Here is a 21,827-nt window from a genome sequence, read left to right as displayed (position 1 = left end):
ACACTGCACTTCTAACAGCGGGATTTCTTATAACTCAAGTTTTCCTCAGTAATGTGAGTTTGTTTTTATAAATTACTATGTTCTTGTAAAGCTGTCTCGCCTTTAAATTACTGATATATGATATTCAACTTCTATTTTTTGTCCAAGAATGTTAAATTAACATTTATGGAAAATTAAGAAGTCATAATGGCAAGGAATTTTTTTTTCAGTCAGATTCGGATTTCAAATTTTTCTGATTTAGGAGAGAAAGAGAGAGAGAAAGAGAAACCAAATCTGAATACACTTTTTAGAATTAATTTTTAAATCCTTAAAATTTTCCATGTGATATTTAAGTCACAAAAAGACTTGTGAGCGTGATGGATAATCAGCTGAAGTTGAATTCCCAGCTGTGATCAAAAGAGGTTATATGATCTAGTTTTTGAGCACTGGTATAACTGCTACTGGAATGAAGTGTCCAGCTCAGATGGACAAAATTTAAGTGTGCTGTTAAACTGGAGACAGTTCAGAGAATGGGTAAATAATTGGGAAAACATGACTTTTTTTAGTCAAAGACACCAGGGGCACTGACAGAAGTGATGTTTTGTTGCACAATCACTCCCCTGAAAGTGCTCTACGGCTGTACTGTGCCAGAAATGCATGGCTGCGGAGTGCTTTAAAAGTGCCCAATTATGCCTCATTATATGAAGGTTAAAATGAAGGTGCTTCAATCCACCTGCCACCCCTCCTACCCCACTTTAAGGCAGGCTGGGCAAACCCCAGACTGAGTTACATTCCCTGAGACATGTTTTGATGCCTCAGTTCCTCAACTGTGAGATGGGAATAATATCATCATTACTTCGCAGAGAAAGGGTGTGAAGGTAAAGCTGTTGGTTGTGGTGAAGCATTTAGATGCTACTGAGATAAGCACCATAGAGAACCCGTGAGAAAATGAGTAATTCTACGTTCAGAATGGGGTCTGAATACTCTGCAGTAAACATGGCGTAAGGGCCACACTTTCAACATGAAGAATAAAATATACATCCATTCCACGTATGTACTGAGCCAGGGAAAAAAAAGTGTCATGTGAAGCAGTGAGATCCTAGTGGCTGGGTGTGCATGGTTCTGCCATACCTAACCCTAACCCTCTGGCTTTTTATCACTGACCCTTCCAGTCCCTTCTCATCCCAGGCCTCTTCCCCAACCCTATTTTCATTTTCCTCTCCTGCACTCTGCCTATCCCTCTGAATTTCAAATAGGCTGTGTCCTCATTCTGTGCTGCCTTGGTGCCTGCAGGAGGTAGGAGGAGCCTTGCACATAGAGAGAACTCTCCCTTTGCCCTCACCTTTGGGTGACTAATCTAGGCTGATGGGAGGGGAAACTGCAAGACTGCACAGCTCAGTTCCTGTGCCCCTGCACACTCAGTCAGGCCGGCAGTTTGGTGGCAGGCAGGAGCCAGGGTGCAGAGCCTGCTCCCTGTAGGTGGACTCCTTGGAGACTTTAGCAGCCAAACTCTAATTAATCTCTATTGAGCATGTGCAATTAAGATCCTTAGAGCCTAGCAACCTGCCCAAATTTGGGCAATTTTCATTAGGATCCTAAAGGTATGTTTCTGACAGGAGCACAAATTTAACCCCCATTTTGCCCCAAAGTTGTTGGAGCTTCTCAGTAAAACAGTTATGAGGGCTGTTGTTCTCTTGTTCTGAGAAAGAGCTGAGCCCCCCCCCGCCTTTTTTTTTGGGGGGGGAATAAGGTGTGTGAAATTTTCCATTAAGCAGCTTGACCCCCGCCTGAAAAAAATCCAGCAGCTGATGGAGTGCACTTGGAGCCAGGCAGGCGCTGTCTGGGTGCCTCTATTGCAGCCAGCCACCTGCCCTGCTCCGAGTGAGCGCAGAGGCCCGGGCCTCCCCTGCCGGCAACGCAGCCGCTGCGGTGAGTTGGGCGAAGTCTTGAGAGCCCGAAAGCGGGGCAGGGGCAGGGGCAGGGGCGAGCACTTATGCCCCCGCAGCAGGCACTGTTGTTCAAGGAGAGGCTAGCGGCGTTGGGTTTTTTATCTTAGAAAACGAAAAGCAGAGAGCAGGGCTCCGGGGCTGTTTAAAATAGTTTGTGTCCAAAAGGCAAAGAAAGAAAAGCGGGGAGATGGTGCCTGGGGCTGCACCCTCCCGCCGCTCCGGCGGCACTGAAGCCTCCATTGGCTTTTTCGGCGACAGCAGAAGATATCCGCGGCGCGGGGAAGTCGACGCTCGCAGCAGGCGCAGGGCGAGCCCCGCGGCCTCAGCGTGGCGGAGCGCGGAAGGTGCTGCGCGGGGGGGGCGGCTCTCTCCCCTTCCCCTTCTGCCCCTGGGGGTGAGCCCGGGCGCTGCAGCCGCGCGGGAGCGGCTCGGGGCGCCGGCGACGACGGGGAGTAAAGGGCAACCTTGAGAGCGCGGCTCGCTGAGGAGGGCGAGGGCTGCCAGGGCCGGGTAGGTGCCGCCGAGCCATTTTCTCCCGGGCAAGGGGGGAAGCGGCGGCTGCCTTTGTCCCCTTCGCGCTGCGAGCGGCGGCAGCCGCGGGGACGAGGGAAGTTTCCGAGTCCCTGACGGCCCCGAGCGGAGCCGAAGGGCCGGGCCGGGGCCAAGGAAGGAGGAAGGGAGGGAGTGACTGCGCCTCTCCCCTCCCCTGCGCTCGGGCGGAGGAGGCGGAGGCGGAGGACGAGAGGTGGGAGGGTCTCCATTGAAATAAACAAGCAGCCAGTTATTAAAACGGGAACATGGCGGCTGCGGACCCAGCCACAGCTTCATTTTGCAAAGCGCAGCGCAGCGCGGGCGGCCGCCGCCGCCGCCGGACACGCCAGTGACCCCGGTAAAGGCTCCCGGCGCCGGCCCCGCGCCTGCTCGCGCCCCGCGCGGGGGTCCCGCTCCTCCCCGGCCGGGCGCTGCGAGCCGGGCTGCGCGGGGACCCGCGGGCGGGGGGAGGTAGGGCCCGGGGGCTGCGTCTCAACGGGCGGGGGGAGGAGGGGTGGCGGCTTCCCCCTCCCTGGGGCCCGGGCGGCGCCCGCTGCCGTGCCGGGGGCGGCCTGCATCGCCCCCCTCCCCCGGGGCAGGCGGCGGCGCCCGGCCCGGCCTGCGGGGGCGGTGCTGCCGCCCGGGCAACTTCTGCAACTTTGTGCACGGGGCCCGGCCCGGCCCGGCCGCCGCATTGCCGTAGCGGGGCGGGCCGGGGGCTCGGCTGGGGCTGCCCGGCGCTGGGAGGGGACAGGCCCGGAGCCGCCCACGGCCCCGGGCACCGCCTCCTGCCGCTCGCCCTCTCGCGGGGCCGGGGCGGGGGGTCCCGGGGCCGGGGCGGGCTGAGAGCGCCCACGTGCCTGCGGCTCGCCCCCCCGGGGGACGGGCTCAGGCAGCCGCACTGTGGGGGAAGGGGGAGGGCGCTGTGGTAAAGATGGGCCCCTCCCGGCCCCTTGCAAGGAGAAAACGGGGGCAGATTTCGGCGGAAAAAAAGAGGAGGAAGAGTTCAGGGTAGTTTTGTAACGTGTCTGTTGGGCTGGGCGAGCTGTCACACTGCCGCCCGAGCAGGGAAGGAGTCTGAGCTCGCCCCTGTCTGAGGGCAGGGGGCTGAAGGGAAGGACCTATTGTTTTCCCTGAAAACCCAGTATTATTATTATTAGCTGTATCTCTGCTTTTAGGCCTTTTTGGCTTTATTAACCTGACCGCAGAAGCAGCTGCAGCCGGCCAAGCTTTTGGCTTGTCTGCAACTGGATGGAAAGCTTTGGGTTATTTTTCCGGCCTCCTCTCCAGCAGAGATGTTTTGAGGCTTAGCCCTGTATGTTGCTGACCAGCTGCATATGGCCTACCACCACCAGCACTGCCCTACTACCACTAGAAAGGGTGGTACTGTGCCACACCCCATACCCTGGCTCACAAACCAGAGATGGTAGTGAAGGATGTGCAGCTAGGCCACATATCACTGTCTACCCATCTATATGGTGGTTCCAGTCAAGCTTGATGGGAAGAGTGTGTGCGTGAAGGCCTGTGGAGATTTCATGGGCTGACAGTAGGCCACTGGTCCTGCTAATTTGAGAACTCCTGCCATATCCATGTTGTCCACTTAAATGTAAGATGGGTATGTGCACATGTGTTCAGGTGAAAAGGAATGGAGAGGTCCATGTTACGCAGTGAATAAAGCAAAGGGGGAAATAAGCTGGCTAAGGACATGGGCAAATTTCTGCATTTCTGATGGGTGTCATGGGAGTTTTATGTCAGTGAGTCTTAACCAGGGTGGTGTGGCACCCTGGGAAGCCCTGAGATCTTTTCAGGATGGCACTCAATATTAGCACTTTTAGATGTGCAAGCGTGATTCACAAGATAAACCCAGAGCTTTTGAATAGGAATCCATAGTGCTGAAAACATGTTGTGGGTTTTCTGAGTTCTTTGCAACAGAACTGCTGTATTGTTTTCTATAGTCAAAAACTGAGTGAAAACTAAGAGCTGGCATTTTTCTGAGGCATGCCTTGAGTCTAAGAAGGTTGAAAACTACTTGGTCAGTGTAGCTAATTTCTGTAACCAAAGGTTTTATACAGTAGATCTTCTAAAGGGAGTCAAACCACAGAAATAATATTCAGAATAACTTTTTGGGTTTTCTCTTAAAGAAATATGTTCTTTCACACATTATACATTTGTAGGAAATTAAATAGATATTTACTATGAGTGCACACTCAGTTTAATTTTTTGATGGTTATTGTGCACTATGTGCTTTGGAGGACAACATGATCATCTTGTGAATTTATTACAGCGATCGCTTATTCATTTTAGTTAAAACCTTGAAGGATCCTCAGCTTAGTATTTTCTCAAACTTTTACTTAAACTTTTACAATAAAGGGATCCATCTATTACTGAGGTTGCATGACTGCCTGCATACTCTGAAGGCCCCTTTTCTAGGAAGGCAATTTGTAAATCCTTTCAGATCCTTTGTTGCACTTTTCTACTCTTTTCAGGTATTTGAGGAGGGTGCATTTTTTTTAAAGCATAATAAGATACTGTAATTGGAATATGGCGTTTTTAAATGTAGAACCATGTTACTTGAGGAGGAAAATGGTTATAAATCACCCAGAAAAGTGGACCTCTCACTAGGGTCTACCTATATTTAATATAATATACAACATTATACTAGTGCTATAGGCCGCAGACTGACTTGTTTAAGAATAGTTTATGTTGTTATTGCTACTAATGATGCAGAATGATAATTACTATGGAGAGAAGCAATTTTAAGCTGTCCTCACAACTTTTTTCTTTCTCCAAGTTGAAAGTAAAAGTGTGCGGGGTGGGGGTCTAGTCCATCTGCAAAAGAGCACAGGTTGCTCTGCAGGGATAACAAAGTCATTGAAAAAGACAGCTGCTATTACAATGCCCACTGTCTTCTGCTCTTTTCCTTTGTTGATGATGTCACTGGTATATTGACAGAAGCTGTGGTTTTGTGATAAAGTGGAGCTCATGCTAGAATCTTAAATCAGTATCTTGGCGACCATAGGAGTTGCTGAGATCTGGGTTGTGAGGAGACCATCCATTCATTTTTTTTTTTTTTTATTCAGTTGTAAATTGAATAAAACAAACATTCTCTTTGTTTTCTGAACATGCTCTGAATAAGGAATACTGTGTTGATCCAAACACTGCATGTTTGTTGTGTTCTTTTTCCTTAATGGTTTTATTGCTATAGGTTTCTCAAAGTAATAAAATAAAAACATAATCCAGTGTGAGCACAGTATTTGCCAAATCTGTGCATTTTTCTTTTTAGTAAAGTATTTTCGATTATACGCAATACACCTACATGAAGACTTGACATTTCTCTTGTTCCTTTTTTTGAGAGTGAAGGCTGGATGCATTTTGTTACAGTACATAGTTTTACATTGTACTGACATTAACATTTTAAACTGGGAAGAAAAGGATGACATTTTGTATTTATTCTGTTCATACACCTATTACTGCAGATTCTCCCACGCTTTTGCCCCTCTCAGTTAATTTAGATGGCTGCTGTGGCATTTGCCCTCACTTTTTTTTAAATTCTCAAGTTTAACACATTATTTTACTTCATTCTCTTCAGTCATTGAAAATATTCTCATATTCCTGGTGGCAGATAGTGACAAATCCCTTAATGCATGGCAGGGAGGAGGAGGAGGAGGAGGGGGAGAAGGAGGGACAGAGAGAGAGTGGGAAAAAAAAACCCTCTTGAGCATATGGAGACATCCAGAAAAAGATGTGCATCGTCAGCTGTGATTCCATTGTGTGCTTGCAGACAGGATCTGAGCTTTTCTCCTCTTGGGAATTTCAGTCTTATAGAGGAATTCTTTGACTTTTAGATGTTGAGGTAATGAAGCTTAGGATAGCATATATAGCTTGCAGATTTAACGTGGTCTATTTTGTTACAATTGTAAAAATTCAGTGGATAAATGCAATTTCCAGGATGTTTGTTCTACGTTTTTAGCAGTTGTAAACAATAATTTGGAAAAATGGTGACTTTACAGTGTAGTAACAGCACAGATAAAGAACAATTCATATTTATTTAATCAGCAGCTACATTTTGTTATAGCTGTCTATGACTTTTACTACAATAAAGGGTTTGTCAGCAGTATTTCTGTTACATAGATACATTCTACTTTTAATGATTCAGTAGCTTAGCTGCTTCAAAAGGTACCAAGCAAAAATGTGATGTGTAAAATGACTTCTGTGTGGTTTAATCAATTTGGGTGTATGGAATTAAAAAAATGCAGGTTTTTAGCTATTCTATCAGTTTTTTGCATGGTCTTGAACAGGTATTGCAAGCTTAGAAAAGAATGAATTTGAGGAAGCTGGTCCTTTATTGGCTAGTCCTTCCCATGTTTATTACACAGTATAGTGCTTACTCCCATGAGTAGTTCTATTGAAATAAGTGTGCGGGTTGTTAAATTGTTATTCACTAACTTTAAAAATAGCTAGGCAATATATACAGATTCTGCCTTTTGTTCACATCTTGATTTTTTTCAGTTTTATTTTGTATGTATTCCTAGTCATTAGATTATGACTCACAGGAATGTTACTTTTAAGACTTCTGTGGAAATCATTTTGACATAGTTTCCATGAAAATGCATGATCACTATCTTGTTTAGCTTTTTCAGCTTAAAATTAGTTAATGCATTTGAAGGTCTAGAGTTATATAACATACCAACATCATATTGGGGTGTTTTTAGTGACATAATGATACCACTGAATGGTATTTATTTCTTTAAATGTCTTCCATAATGATCCTTCTCATGTATAATCACTGGGGGATGCTGCTTTTGCCCCACTCTTATTTTGGCAGTTATGACTGACAGCTAGTGTAACTTTTTCTTTCTTTGCATCCAGGCAACTTTTATTCTGGAAAGCTTTTTGGAGCATATATTTTATATTTTCCTTAGAGATACCTTTTTATCTCTTCACTGCATAGTTTGTATTTTCAGAATATTAAACTTCACAAACTATATTGGAATGGGTAATATGTATTGTGCTAAGATAATAAAGATAATAAATATTGCCAGTTGCGCAGTGGATAATGTAAAGACAAGAGCTTAGACATAGTAGATTTAAAAAAATGTGGACTGCCTCATAATTCTGTGATCCTCTGCTAGAGAATCTTAGAACATTATTCTTTTGTGGAGGTGTTTGAAAGCTCCTCTTGTGTAGGAGGTATGTAGGACCTTGCTGATTTTGGTGGAATTTATAGTCAGCCTATCTGAACTGGCACTCTTCTTGCCTGGTTCAGTGGAGATTTCAAGGACTGAAGAATTAGTGTAGAAACTAGAATAACATTTTGCGTGTTACTCCTAATGCATATATTATGAAGACCACTCTTGTGCATGCTGTGTTTTCTTTGTGCATTACTAGAAGGAATTACTTTTTCAGTGCTATCCAGATGGCACCTTTAATAAACACTACATTACCTTTGAAGAAAAAATACCTAAGAAATAGTACAGTGGTATGCTGATTATTTGTAGCTTACTGATTGTGTTGGGGGTACTTAGCTGTAAATATATGGGCACACCTATGCGTGCAATTACGTTGCACGAATAAACTGCTGAGCTTATAGCTCCAGAGTTTAGTGCTCCCAGGCATGCCATTTGAATGTACACCCAGGAACACCAACTCTGGAGTAATAAGCTCCACAGTTTATTCATGCACAGCACATGGAGCTGAGGTGGAGCAGTCCCAGTTTGCAGGAGGCCCTGGTTGGCAGACTACCAGCCCTGGGCTGCTCCCCCCAGCTCAACATGCTGCAGAGTGGATGACTGGAGTGAGACGGAGCTTCAGTGTGCGGCTAGCTGGCCGGTAGCCCCTGCACTGAAGCACCCTTATGCTCCATCCAGCCAAGGGTCAGGCAATTATTTTAGGTAGAGGGCTGCTTAATGAGTTTTGGTTAGCTGTGAAGGGCTGCATGCATAGCCTCGCCTCTTGGCAGTTGCTCTGCCCCCTGATCACCATATTGGGACCTGAAGTCCTGCCCCTCTATCCCTGACCTTTGCCACCAGAAGTCCCTCCCCTTGCCTCCCAGAAATAATCCTTTTGGGAGGGTGGGTTGCTGTCTAGAATCAGGAAAAAACCTAATCGTATACAAGAAGTCAAACACTTACTAAAACGTATTTGAATTTTATTACAACAGATATTTGACATGATTTGTGTTTGTGTACTGCATGTAGAAGGGATTGCGTAATAACTAAAAAAAAGTCTCACTCTTTTATATTGTGTGTGTATGGTGGGCTGTGGTGGGGAGGATGTATGGTGGAGTGGGGGGGTTGTTGCTGCACATGGTGGGGAGTGCAGTCTGCCTTGCAGCCTGTCACAGGGGCTCCACGCTGTGTGTCTGCAACTCCCATACACATACCAGGGGAAGTCCCACACTGGTTTCTGCAGGGGGCAGGGCTCCCTCCACTCTTAGTGGAGTCTGCAGACATGCACAGCAGGAGGCAGGGAAGGCAGCTGGCTCCAGTGTGGGGGTTTCCCTGGAGCTGCAGGTATTCTTCTGTGATAGAAGCAACAGCAAGCCAGCTGGGAATTGCATGGTGCTGGCTCCTTGCTGGCCACCCAGCTTCACCTGTTCTTATCTGATTCTCCACTCTTGGGCAGAGGGAGGTGGGGAACAGCCCGAGGGTCGCCAGGTAAAAGCTTCTGGCTGGGGGTGAGGTGAGGCTGGGAGGACCTTGCTGCTGCTCCCTTTGGGTCCTGCTGCTGCTGCTGGCATCTTGTCATCTTAGACAGGCAGCCACAGGAAGATAATAATTGATTTTCTACATTTTTTAGGGGTCCTGTGGACTAGATAGAATGGCCTGGCTGGCTGAGTCCAGCCCATGGGTCATATTGCCTGCACCTGAGCCAGCCCCTCTAGCATCTTCACTGCTGCAGAGTATTTACAAGTATTGTCCTGCAGTGGAATAAATTAGTTTACTCCAAGCTAATAGAGCACATGTGTAGACGTGAGATGTTTATTGTAAAGCTAATTAGTCAACTGTGTAGTAAACATCTTGCGTAGATGTGCCTTATGTAGAGGAGAGAATTCTGGTCTGCAGATAAATTTAATAATGTATTTTGATGCTATTCTTGGTTTTTTTTTTCTGATTGTGGAGTATCTTACAAGCTTACTTCAACCTTATCATACAGTTGTCATAATAATGAACTATAAAAGTTGGACTGTGAAGGTAGAAACGCTAAGAAACAATTACATTGAGATGCGTTTAGTACTCATGATGGTAAACACTGGCTAGCTAGTTGTGGAGAGATGTACAAAGTTGTATATTAGCAGAGGTGCCTAGGTTTTAGTTTTCTTCTGTTACATCTTGGGCCTCCCAACAAAAAATTCAACATAAACTGGTTGTAATGTAGATGTGCCAGAAGACGTGTATTTAGATCACAAAATTCATTTGACCTGTTTTGCTTAGTACACAAATTCAAACTGGCTAGATTTGGAAGACTAGTGCATTCTTTTCCTTTCATATTATAGTATTCAGCACACATTCTTTGACAAGGCAAAGTTTAGGAGACTAGTTCAAGTTAATAGATTTATACTTATTTTAGAGGTATAGGTGTAGCTGTGTTGGTCTAAGGACATAGGCAGACAAGGTTCTTGGGTGAATCTGATGTACTTAGTACATTTTGGTACTACAGTATGGAAATTCCATTTCAACTTCAAATGTGTTAGTTTTTAAAGTATTTTTAATTTTAGCATCAGAACTATAATATTTAATGATATAATGTCATAACAGCAGAATTGTATTTATTTATTTTTAAATGACTGAGTGATCTATTGATTATTTAATATAGTATGGCTCTTAATAGTTATACTTTTAAAAAAATCTGTTTTCCATTGTTTTACCTATGTGTTCCGGTATTTACAATGGAAAACACATTTTGCTCTTTTTCAGTTGAGGATTGCTCTGATGTAAGGAGGCATAACATATTTAATGGAGGCAGACTACAATAATTTACCTCAGTTCTGCTGTTTGGTGGTATTTTGTCTCCTCAGCAATGAGAGAACCCGGTTAACTATTTTATCTTTTCCTCTCTCTGGAAGATACAGTCATAATGTATTGCTCTTAATGCTCAAGTTGCAGGAGTCTGAAGACAAAATGTACATGGTCAGCAAAATATTTAATTCATTAAGCTTGCCCACTTATGGGGGTTCTCTTCTGGGTGCAGCTCTAAGAAGTATAGTCTTTCACTTTGTTCCTTTCAGTAGTACATAAAAGTTTGATGTTAATTGCTTATTTGCTGATTCTTGTTGTGTAGACTTTAGGGAAAAATGCACCTTTAACACTGCCAGATGTACCTTGTATGAAGGCATTCCATTGTTATTGGAGAGAAATATGGGAGGAATACTATCATGGTTAGTAGCTTGAATAAAAGCTTGAATAAATAATATAATAGCTTGAATAAAAAATAAGTGAAATGGGTCAAAGTACTAAAATGGTGTCATTAATTCTGTCTTGGATTTATCAGTAATATTTTTGTTCTCTTGTTTAGCAATCAAAAGATTTCTCTTTGGGGGTTAGATAACTGGGCTGGGGGTTAAACGAAGGGTCGCCAACCTTTTTAAGTAGGAGATCACCTTTGGCATTTAAAAGCAACTCAAGATCTACTGTGTACTGCTGCCTCTCCCCTCCCCCGCTCGGCAGGTAAGTCTGCGTTGGGGGCAGACTGAGGCAGAGGGAGAAAAAATTATTTGGGGGCATGCCTCCCAAGCAGGTAAGTCCCACTCGGCCAGGGCCCTACTCAATTTATCCTTGCTCCTACCTCTGTAGCACTGTCCCTCACCACAGGGGCCTTGATCTAGCCCTCCCCCCCAAGCTCCCCCACACCGTGACTTGCTGGGCTGGGGTGCATGTGTTCATGCCCATGGGCACTCAGCTCCCCACCCCAGCCTCAGATTGACTCCAAGAGGCTCTGAGATCTACTGGTGGATCAAAATCCACTGGTTGGTGACTACTGCATTAAGATATGGTATATTCCACATCTACTTCAAATTGTGTGCTGGTACTTGGTGACTAAGTTTACCACCACACTTAATTAGGAACATAGGACTGGAAGGGGCTTTCTGGGCCATCAAGCGTAGTCCTCTGCTTTTGCATGCAGTTGTTAACCCAGGAATCCCCAGTTTACAACCTTAAACCCTGGCCTGCAGCTGTAAGAATAAAATGCAAACTGCTGAAACAGTGCGGTGTACATGCTATAGGTAAGGCAGGAGAGATGAGAGCATTGCCAGAGTTCTGCCATTGCAACAGTAAGGAAGTAGTTGTTTAATGTGTGCTCAGAAGATCCTTGGGAAAGAATTGTATTTCCCATGCTACAGAGGAAAGAAACCCCCCCACAGTGCATGTTAATCTGATCTAGGGGAAAAATTCCTTCATGACCCTGGATTTGGAGATTGCTATGATTCTGGGTGGAAGAGCAAGACTTCCTAGTCCAGCGGTTTTCAACCTTTTTTGCACCAGAACCACAGGGTTCAAATTACATCCTGACCCTTGGGGGAGGAGGGTCTTTGGATGGTGGCAGCTGGAAGGAGCTGCAGCCACTGCCGTTTGAGGCATGGGGTGGGCTGGGGAACTCTCATTTCTAATGTGGGGGCTCAGCTGTAATTTGAACCCTGCTGAATGCATTTGTCAACATCGATGGCCACTCGTAACCCAGTAAATAGTTTAAGTTGAAAACAGCCCCCTGGTCCTGCCAGTGCCCCTCACTCCCAAACCGCTGCCTCCCACCCCCAGGTCTTAGCCCTCAAGTGTGTGAGGCACGGGGGTCCCCAAGCACCCCCTTGCAGGCTGGAACTCTGCTAGCCTGTAAGGGAAAATGCATGGTTTGCCATGTTTTTCTCCTGTAAAGGAAAATCCTTTTTGGAAGCTCATTGATCTATTTTTACAGTTTATTTGTGACCCTTCCATATGTTCTTGCAACCCACTTATGGATTGTGACCCATGGGTTGAGAAACACTGCTCTAGTCGAGAACCTCTGGGTTTGTAGTACAAGCAGGACCAATAGTGTACTCCAGTAAAGGAACTCCATCCTTAACTGTATGCTTTTTAGGACAGAGGCTATTTATACAGTGTGTAGTACTAAAAGGCCCTTATCCTGATTTCTAGTCTTGGACTCGTCAGTCTTAACAGTATTTAAGAACTCTTTAATCGGTGGTTTCTATTCAGCTTTCTTGCACTATCCCAAGAATCATATGGCTCACACTTTTGTTGGCAGTAGGCAAGTCAAGAACCGATTTGGTATCTATACTCAATTTGCCTTTCATTTAGGTATTGTTTGCACCTCTTGTTGGGCTTGTGAAACACTGGCAGGGTGAGTTGATGAGTGTGTGTTCATATACTACCTATATTTTCTGGACAGCCTGAATGATATATTACTTAAAAACGTTTTCAGACTTCCTGTTTATTCTACAGTGATGGCTTCTTAGAGTAGCTAGTTGCTGTACTGATAGCCTACCCATAACTGTAAGTAGTTTTAAACAGCATTTGAAAAATTAGTTTTATAAAAGCCAGTAGAAGTGCCATCGAGAATGTAATAGTTCTTGTAAAAGACAAGAAAAGCAGAAAGAACTAACGAGAAGAAGGGATGTTACTGTTCTAAACTCGTCTTGGGTAGTTTTGTGTAGAAACACGTGGTGTCAAAATGCTGTCTTGAACAAAATCTGTTTTTAAAGTTTACATGGACAGTAGGGTAATAATATTGCATTTGGAGCTCCTTTTCATAAGGAATGTGTATTCTGGTTACTTGTTTCCCTGGATGTAAAGTCTATTCTAATTGTGAGGTTTTCTTATGTAGGCATGTTAATGGTTCCTTGACTCAAGGTAGAAGTGCATGTTTTTTTCAGTGGAGTTTTCTGGCTGTAGAACAGAACACCTGTATTTCCTATGCTGATGACTTTTCATAAAAATGAAGTTGGATCAAAGAGATTTTTATAAGAATAGCAATTTGTGGTTTTATTATATATTAAGCCAGCCAAGCATCTAATCCACATCGATTTGTTAAACTCTGCTTCAAGCCTGATTTATAGGAAAGGATCAGAGTTCTGATATGAGGAGCAGCTAACTGAGCATTTTGGGTCACTCCGGATTTTTTCTATGAAAGTAAATGGTATGTAGCGTTCAAACTAAACAATTGTTTACACACAGCCAGCAGATAAAGGGAACAGGGGATACAAGAAGTGATTTATAAATAATCTCAATAAGGCAGGTATTGCACTGCAATATTTATGTTCACTCTCAGGTGTGTGATCATTGTATTGTTTAATAGAGCAGTATATATATGCATTTTCCCTTTTTCAGTTTGTGTAGTCAAAAAGACTTAAGTTTTTTCTTTCTCATTTTGTTCACAGTACACCTGAGATGTATCGGAGTACTAAAGCTCATACACACGCAACCTGTAGAACTGTTTTAACTGCCTCATTGAGTCTTGGTAAGTTATATTTAAATTACACATGTTATGTTAATGATGCTGTTAGTTTTTTCTTCTTCAGTAGGGAATTTGATACTGTCATGAGGCGTTTTGAATTTAGCTGTGTAAGGTATAGACAGATCCTTATTTTAGGTAACAAACAAGTTCATATCAACACAGTAAAAGTATAAAAGGACTTTCAGGAACTTCTCTTAAGATATCCGCCTGATCTACATGTATGATTATAGACTACTGAGTTGAGCATAGATTTCAGGATGAGGTCCTGTGTTGAAGGAAGAAAGAAAAAGTATATACTGAAACTACTGAAGATGTAATATACTTAAACATTATAGCAACTGAACACCTTACCCATTAGCTCAGTGGGGCCTAATCTTTTTGATAGTTATACCATAACAGCTCCATGCCCTCCCCTCCCCTTGCCCAATCTGCTGCTCTGCTTTCTGCTCCCTGCTTTATCTGTCACTGTGCTGCTTGTTCCACCCTGATTGTCTGTGCGCCACATAGAGGCTGCTTGTGGCTCACATGCTCCAGCTTGGCCACCACTGCACTAGCTAATGAGCTGAAATTTTTGTCAGATGGGCTAATTATGGTCTGTCTTGTAGCAAAGCCTGAGTTGAAATGATACAAGTTTTTTGTGTCTATCCTGACTAATAAACTACTTTAAGTTATGGCTGAATCAGATAAAATAACACTGATGACTTAAAGTATTAACTGCTTAGGAATGATGGTCTGACTGCTCCATCAGACAGCAATATGCCTGTTTATTCTTTTCTCAAGAAGGGGTATTGCTGCTGAGAATAAATAAAAAGGGGCCCCCTATAGATTATTTTAAACTGATAATACTTTGGTAGTTTACCAAAGCATAGTAGACTATAAATGCTTTGTTTCATTTTAGATTGCTTTAATATTAAAAAAGACTATACAAACATTTATAGTTTTAGATATAAATCCTAGAGATTTGCTTTTTATGTGAGATTTGCATGAAAATGTACCTCCTTTTAACATATTGTAGAAGGACGTTAGTGTGTTTTTTGAGAATTGCAGGTGTAAACATACAGATAGGTGGATAGACTGGATTGGAGGATTTTTGCAAGTCTTACTGTATGTTGCAGTTTTAAAAATGTTGAAAGCTTACAGGCAAAGTATGTATATCTGCACTGAGTATTGCTTCCTCTTTTGCAGTCAGGTTAACCAGTTTTTGGAAAGCCAAAAATATTTTTCTTTGTACTGACTTGTTTTTGCGGCACTAATAAATGAAAACAAAAGATGCCCAGATCAAATGGCATTATGCTAACTTTGCTTTTGCTTTGTTCAGTATTATTTTAAAAATCTTAGGTTAATCTCATTAAGTAAAGGTGTTATTGACCTAGTTCTGCCAATTTGAAAATACTGTATGACATACAACAAGGAAAACTTGAATTGTGTGATTCTGGGAAGCTCATTATTTGGAGTGCATAATGATTATAATATGTAGGTTGATGGGAAAGAGTAGATTCTGTAATGTATCTGTTTTGAACGCTTTAGCAGTGCCCTACATTTAAAAGAAAAAATAATAAGGGAAAATATTAAAGTATGTATGGTATTTTGCAGTTTGTTAAAGTTTATATTATATTGGCACAATGTGCATACCTGATAATAAATAAAGATAAAATTTACACTACTGAAGTACTCTGGATTCTGAAGAGAGTGTAAATTTGTGATTTTTCAGGTTTGACAGCATGTATGCAGTCATATAAATGGAATCCTGGTTCTGTAGCCACTCAGTTAAATGGGGACTAATGTAGGTCAAGATTGAAAATGAAGGCCATTTGAGGAAAAATAGTTTATATTTGGGAAAGAGTAGATTCTGTAATGCATCTGTTTTGAACGCTTTAGCAGTGCCCTACATTTAAAAGAAGAAATAATATATACAGTATATAATTGTTTTCCTCTAATTCTTTATTCTCTCTCTGTGTTTCTTCCTCTCTCTCTCTTTTTAATAAAACCATTCTTTTATTTGGTGCTGCTTCTTTGGTCTGCTTTGTTCTGCACTGTGGTTGTAAGCTGATTTAGTTGTTATAGTACCAGAAACAAATCAGTACCTTTTATAAGTTCTGGACAAAACAAAGTCAGTGTTTGCGGATCTCATAACTTGGACCAAAAGCAAGTAAGAAGCAGCAATACAAGCTATGAGTTTATGGAGACAACAGTGAGGAGGAGATCACCGTAAGAAGAAATGGGCTCATGGGGATGGATCTGAAGGACACAAATTGTGTGCTAGACAAGGGATATATCTACCTATCTATAGGTATCTGTGGGGAAGATATCTATCAGTGCAGGTGCATGCTGAAGTGGAAGGCTACTGAGTAAAAAGGCTACTCAGTAAAAAGCAATGGAAATTCTGTCATTTGCTTCAGTGGTGCCAAAATTCACTCATTGTCATTGTGCTGCTCAGTCGTGGACATATATTGGAGGACTGGAGGGTAGTTAATACTACGCCTTTTAAAGAAAAGGTTTGAATTAGGAAATCTGTAGGCCAGCTACTCTCCAAAATTGTTCTAGTGACTGCAGTTTGATTACTGAAGAATGATAAATCAGCTGGAATTCATATTAGTTTAGTGGATACTAAGTGCAATCAACTCACTGCCTTTCCTATAACTTGAGATGAATATACAGCGAGTAAGTTCTAATATTGTCCCCACATTTATATGGTACTCTAATATGTTTTGTTTTGAAAATTATAGTTTAATAGTAATCTATAGTCTCTTTTTCATCTGGGCAGGTTAGTTACTGAAAAGTAAAATGTCGGAATGAAACTTCACTGAAGACTGTAGTATCAATAAGAACTTTATTCTTACAGTCCTTAAGTGGCTTTAGAATGTGGGTATGTAAATTGTGGACTACACACCACATAGGCCATATGTGGTGGGGGCAGGACCTTTCTGTGCAGGCATTGCGTTGCTTCCCTGCCGTGTGGGCCATGCTAGTGGCATGTGGCCTCCTGCCACGCCTGTACGTGCCTTCTCCTGCCACACTGATGTTGGACAGCCTTTGTTTAAATGATTGAAGTTTGCCAGTACTTACTCCCTCCTGGTTTGGGTCTGGAACCAGGACCTGTTCATTAATGACAGAGTCCAGACACTTGTCTGTACAATAGCAATAGCTAAAATACTAAAACCACAAGTTTGGCATACTTTAATGGGAATTTAAATATATTTAGGACTCTGTCTGCTTTATTTATTATTTGTATCTGTCTATTCAGATAGGTATAGGTATCAATTCTGAACACCTTGCATTCGGACCTAAGTATAGATTCTGAAGAATAATAAAATTAGGAAAGTTTTATTCAAGCTAGGTAAATAAGAGAATATAGAAACACTAGCCAATTGCCTGTCAAGAATGATGGGGGGAGGGGGCTGTGATGGAGTGCCACCACCTAATGCCCCATGCTGCTGCTGTTCTGAGTCTTGTAGGGAGCGGGGTGGGGGACCCCTATCTGGTCCTCAGCGTAGCTTGCTGGGAGCAGGGTGGGGGAGCTAGGCCTTGGCTCCCCCACCCTCTGTCTGGTTCTTGGTGCAGGTTCGGAATCATGGCGGTGCTCCCCCATGCCTGGAGCACTCTGGCTGTTTCTGTTAGCCATTCAGAGTGCGAATAAAGTGTTATGGACAGACAGACTCAGACTTTTATAATATTAGAATTTTTGGAAATTGAATATAAGAGTTCAATTTTGCTCTGGAAATTTTCAGAATTTTCTGTTGTGGTGGTATGGAAGCTGGTTTGCCGATATTAAGGGAAGAATAAACAGTTGCTTGACCAGCAGTAGTACATCAAGATTTAAGTGAAATTAAACACAACAGTGGTCATTTTCACACAAATAAGGTTAATATAGTTGTCTGTTATGGGGTCAGAAAGAAATCCTCTCTGGTGGCAGTGATCATGGGGACTTTCACTTTCACTTAAAACATTGAGCAGTGATTGTCTATTTTGATTACATGGGTGTATCCCACATATCAGTTGCTACCGTTTGTCAGGGAACTTTGACAGCAGCCTTTCTCTTTTCTGGGATGTGGAAATTAAATAAATTTTAACTTTTTGACTTCCCTGTGAAATTAGGTAGATTTATTAAATGGGAAAGCTCATTGTTTAAATAAAACTATGTAACTAGCAAAAATAGAAATAAAATGAAAGGGAAGCATATTTTTTTTTAATTATGGTTTTGGACACAAGTCTGTCTCCGGCCATGAGCATAAAGAAACAGAGTATATTTTCATTTACAGATGAAAGTCATCGTCAACATCTGTAGAAATACCTATATTAAATATAGATTAATGCACTGCCATCAATGCTGGATTCCAGTATGCTAAAAGAGGTCAAGAATGGGACAACTGGGAACTTGCACCATCAAGGAAGATGAGATGCATTTATTCAGGCAAAATTTCCCCAGGTCCTGTCCTTAGCTCCAACCTGAGACTAGCGAAGTATTTATCCGACTTAGATCTTGACAGTAAATAGTGTTAATTAAATACAGGTCTTGACTATGACTCTGATCTCTTGGATAAAGGCCAATAGATTTTGCCGTGGCTTTCTGAAAATGTAATTTTACTAGTCCATTTATCTGGCAGTTTTATATACAGTAAATTGAAGATCCATGGACATTTGTTTTCAGTGATATCTCTGCATTTTTATTTTATAGTGATGACATAATGGCTAAGCATTAAAAAAGCAAGAATCCTATTAGGAAACTTCAGGGGGCTAGAATAGCGAGTGAATTTACTGTTGATTCATATAATGTATGGTCAAGTGCAGTTGCCACCTAATTAATTTTTTTTAATTATGTGAATTCGTGACAAAGGTGCACAGGCTTTTAAAAAAATTAACGTTGCATTTATTCTATATTCAGTTTCAAAATGAACTATTTTCACTAATAACTTGTGTATTAAAAAGAACCCTCAATAATAAAAATACTCTTTTCTAGATCGCTGTATATGCATGTATAATAAAAAAATTATTCCTCTTTGGAATTTTGAGGCAATTGATTATCATAGGCAAGTGTATTTTCCAGTTTAATAATGTTTCTTTAGAAGTATTATTCAAATGCTATGTTGTATCATACACATTTAGAAGTTCTCCTTTACAAGTTCGGAGCCAGGCCTTTTTTTTTTCCTCCCTGAAACTGTTTATCGAACAAGAATGGAGTTCCATGAATCATACTTAGAAAATACAAGGGGAGGTAAATATTATGTACATTTAGATTCTTGCTCATGCTGCATAAAAATCAAGGTATTTCTGTAAAGGACCCTTAAATGTAATGGTTCCTTTGAAAATCTGCAAAGGGAGTCCTCACTTGTGAAATAGTTGACTTATTTCTTTCCTTTCAAATGATTTAAATGGCTAATTAAGTATAAGAGGTGCATGAGTGAAAAGTTTTAACTTTCTTTTCTGTTTGTAATCTTTCTAGTATCTTTTTTGCCATCATGAACTGTTCAAATTGTTAAAACCGTTTTATAAGACCATGCTTTAACCTTTCCATTCTAAACAAAGATGGAGACTTCCAATAATCTTATGCGTGCAAATCTGTAGTGTCACGCAATGTTAGGCTCATAGGGAAACAGTGCTGGAAGGGACCTCAGGAGATCATTTAATCCAGCCCCCTGCCCAAGGCAGGATCATCCCTAACCAAACCATCCCAGCCAAATGGCTGTCTAAACTGCTCAGTAGCTTTATTTCGTACTTTGTTCCTTGAATGGTCCCAGTGCAGCAAGATACTACAGCTAACTTTAGTATATGGAAGCCTTAGTGATGAGCAGTTTAGGAATATATGTAAAATGAGTAGTAGAAAGGCCATTAGCTCCTGCAGCAAGATTTTGCAAATCAATTCATTCTTGCAACACTAGGAGTATGGAAAATCACATCAGCATCCTGCTAACAAGAATAAGTTAAAATGTAGCACTGAAAGGACCAGGACCACAGTAGAAGTACCTTTTTAATACTGAACCCTTTATCCAGATAGGAGTGATGGTCCTGTAGCACTGGGCTGAAGCATTGAAGTGGAATTCAGGAAATATAGGTTCAGTTCTCTGTTTTGTCTTTTGACTTTTCTTGTGACTTTTGGTGAGTCCTTTAATCTTTCCATGTTTCAGCTTGCTTATGTGCATGCATGCACACATTCTCTGTCTTTCGCTTTCTTACTTTTCTTTGTCTACTTTAACCTCTTTGGGACAGGGGCTTTGTTGTGGAAGCGCAGAACAGCTCCACAGTTGGGGCTACTTTTTGAAAAAGGTTTGAAACGCTGTATAAATACTCCCCTCCCCCTTGCTCCTAAAAATAGAAATTCAGTATGCCCTTTGAATTATTTGTACAGTTTTTATTTGTTTTCCTCTTTGTAATACTTTTTTTTTTCTTTTTTTAAAGGTCTTTGAATTCGGGGTCTGACTGAATTTTTCCAGGTTAGTTCTGTTTTTTGTTGTTGACTAACATCCCTTAAATAAAAATATCTGTGCATACATCAGCAGAGAAATGGATCCTGAGTATACTTATGCAGCAGGAAGCTTATTTTTAGGATATGTTGGGATTTGGATAACTTTATTTATATTGTATTAAATGATTACCTGCCATTGCTCAAAACTGAATGGTTAACTGGGACTGGACTTGTATCAATTCTTCTCCATCAGAAGCTCCAGTATTCCATCAAAATGTATCTTGCAGCAAAGCAGAGCTGTAGCAAGGTCTTTCAGAACTTGGGACAGGATGGGGGGAATTATGCTGACCACTTGAAACACAGAGAGGGGAAGGAAGAGCAGAGTTGTACCCACCTCTGCTCTTCACACTTGGGTGACAGCTGGTATTGGTGCAGTTGGTGCTGTAGCAGCGTAGGTTTAGGCTGCGGCCGCTGGGACATATATGCGTGATTCATAATGGGTGCAGCAGCCTTGGTGTGCAAGGTGCCTGGGAGTTGCCACTTGCCCCCTGGCTCCCAGGTACATTACTGGGTAATGGGGCTGTACCTGCCCAGCTCCTCTGGCCTGCTGTTGCACAGACTCTAAGAGGGAGAGGGGGTGATTCTGGTGCCCCCTTCAAGTTGGTGCATAGGGCTAGTGCCCTGCTCACCCAAGACACAGTTCCCCTGCAACAAAGGAGCATTCATGTCCAGCTCTTGCTTGCTTGCTTGCTTGCTTGCTTATTTATTTATAATGGTCTCAGTCTGTAGCAGTTTCTAATTTACTTTTCTGCAGACCCACCCCCTTTATTCCCCCATCCTCTCATTATCCAATTCCCACCACCAGTTAAGTATTGAAAAATCTAGAGAATCAAATTATATATTGTTTGTGGTGTGCTGTGGGTGGCGTAATGTCTGTGGTGGATGCTACTGTGGTAACATTAAATGACTTCTGCTCTCATTTTCTTGTTTTCCTGGGTTTTATCAGGTGTATTGTGCATGTGGCAGCCCCAACTGCTGCAGAAATATGAAATTTCGAATCAGAAATTTGAAAATGGTTCATTTAGGAAACTCTGAAACTTTGGGTAATTGAGCTGGATTCAGAATGGGATCTAGGCCTCATTTAAAAAAATAGAGGAAAAGAAAGTTGTTTACATGCTGTAATCCAGTGGTACCTGGCATGTGGAAAACCAGGATTCAAGTTGTTTTTCTGCTCAGTCAGAACAAGAACCTGTACTTGGGTCTCAGGCGAATGTTCTAGCCAGTGGCCTGTTCAGCATTTTGGGTGCATTTCTCTGCCCCCACTCCTTTGTAAATCCTTAACAGTTAAATGTTTGTTACATGAGAGAAAATGACTCTAACGTCAGTGGGGGCAACCTTTTTGGCAGGAATAACAGAAATTGGGTCCTTACCCTCCCCCAAATACCACTTCCCTTGATTAATCTAAAGATCTGCTTTCTGTTCCTTGCCTGTGCTCTCCCTGTCTGACGTACAGGCAGTCCTCG

At 42.3% G+C, this 21,827-nt stretch overlaps 1 protein-coding gene across 6 annotated transcripts in view; it reads left to right on the top strand.

The window, feature by feature from the left end:
* Nucleotides 1–1,733: 1,733 nt before the first annotated feature.
* The window catches only part of NCOA2 (nuclear receptor coactivator 2), a 271,388-nt gene continuing 251,294 nt past the window's right edge, over nucleotides 1,734–21,827 (top strand). For 4 of the 6 annotated variants that reach the window (XM_090040142.1, XM_090040137.1, XM_090040143.1 and 1 more), the window contains exons 1-3: nucleotides 2,682–2,817; nucleotides 13,828–13,907; nucleotides 20,298–20,332. The gene's annotated coding sequence lies outside the window, so the exon portion shown is untranslated. Of the gene's footprint in view, nucleotides 2,439–2,681; nucleotides 2,931–13,827; nucleotides 13,908–20,297; nucleotides 20,333–21,827 lie in introns of those variants that run through there. The other 2 variants (XM_090040140.1, XM_090040141.1) reach the window with 2 other exon arrangements.

The sequence above is a fragment of the Crocodylus siamensis genome, chromosome 3 (genome assembly GCF_052110815.1).
Source record: "Crocodylus siamensis isolate JL-2025a chromosome 3, ASM5211081v1, whole genome shotgun sequence".
Taxonomy (NCBI): domain Eukaryota; kingdom Metazoa; phylum Chordata; order Crocodylia; family Crocodylidae; genus Crocodylus; species Crocodylus siamensis.
Note: the sequence above shows the minus strand (reverse complement) of the source record. Positions and strands in the feature narration are given on the sequence as shown.